Source organism: Mus caroli, unplaced genomic scaffold (genome assembly GCF_978045245.1).
Source record: "Mus caroli unplaced genomic scaffold, Mus_caroli_1 scaffold_10, whole genome shotgun sequence".
Classification (NCBI taxonomy): Eukaryota; Metazoa; Chordata; class Mammalia; order Rodentia; family Muridae; genus Mus; species Mus caroli.
In genome coordinates this window covers 110572173-110573576 of record NW_028227265.1, presented here as the reverse complement: position 1 = coordinate 110573576, position 1404 = coordinate 110572173, and the positions used below count along the sequence as shown (strand labels likewise).

The window sequence follows — 1404 nt, the reverse complement described above, 5'->3', positions numbered from 1 at the left end:
AGTGACTTTCAAGCCTCTCTGCTTAAGCTGACTCGACCAGACCAGAGCGCATGGTACTGAGTCTGTATACTCATCCACTTCTGGGGGACAGGGAAGGAAGGATGGACATGAGTGTGCCGCATGTATCTTCAGGAGCAGATACATTCAAATGATCTCAAATGAGAACATTGGTAATTTAATGATGTTTCTTCATACATGATCATTTTTAGACCTGCTGAGATTCTACATTCTTGTTGTCACATCTATGCTCCTAAACACAGGAGGACGGCCACACCCTCAAAGGCTGAAATCCTTGGGTCTGGATAGCACTTGTAACAGTCAAGCTTTCAATGCACCTGGCTTCTGGTTCCTCAGAAAGGACATACTGCTTTATTCAAGTAGTTAAAAATGAGCTTCAACCTGCCCCCTAAGAGCATTGCTGATGTGGCTGCTGGGTCATGCACATCAGTAGGTGGCAGAGAGAGAGGAGAGAGGCTATGTCTATGCTCAGTGTTCTGACCTATGAACATCTGAACGACTAACATTCCCTGAAAGAAGCAAACCTGGCAGGAGTCCAGTGCTGTGAAGACCCTATAGGTCAGAGACTAGACGAATCTTCCTTGGACCAAAGGCCCCCAGGAGAAGTGAGTCCAAGACAGATGACCCTCGCATGGGATCACCAGACCTGTGCCATGGCATCTGGACAGGGAACCAGCCTGAGATGACCACAAGTCAGGCATGGAGTAGACCTGGTGTGACAGAGGGCTTAGCACTCCTGAGACCACTCCTGAGATGAGTCCAGACACTCAGAGACTCTGGGTGCCTCCAAGAAGAACAAGTGGTGAAGAAATGGAAGAGAAAGGGAAACAGAAGGACGTGGGCACAATGAGGAGAGGCAGAACTGGAGACTCGAGGGTAGTGAGGAACAGCTAGTGATACCACCTGGGACCGTGGTGGGGTCCTGGCCTGTGCTGGTACTGGGAGTCACATCTAGATTTATGGCCCTTCAGTAGCAGGGATCTATGACCACAAAGGCCAGGTGGAAGACCCTGGTCTGGGCTACCACATGGAGACATATTAATGTCTGAGGGCTGTGCAGAACTGAACCTACTCCTCACCTCGACATTATGGGAGAGCTGTCTCTGGGGCCATGAGATCAGGAAAGCTGACCCTTCCCTTCATCAGCTGCAACATTTGGGAGAGCAGGCCCTGCACCATGTCTGGGAGGCACAATAGAGATGACTCTCTTGGTAGGGGCACAGGTAAGCTGACCCTGAGGGTGTGAGCATGGGGGAGCTAGCCCTGTCACTTGTTTGCCATGTGGTGGCATGGGTGAGGGAGAGATGGCTCACCCTTTCTCACCCCTTGCGACCAATGGCAGGCAGGACACAGGCCCTGTTCCTTGCCTGAATAACACAGTAGAGC

General features: G+C 51.1%; 1 non-coding gene across 1 annotated transcript; it reads left to right on the top strand.

Annotated features, from left to right (window-relative positions):
• Positions 1 to 398: 398 nt before the first annotated feature.
• On the top strand, positions 399 to 533 carry LOC115031831 (small nucleolar RNA SNORA17). Its single transcript, XR_003837486.1, has one exon. It is a non-coding gene; the product is annotated as a small nucleolar RNA SNORA17 (small nucleolar RNA).
• The last annotated feature ends 871 nt before the right edge of the window (positions 534 to 1404 follow it).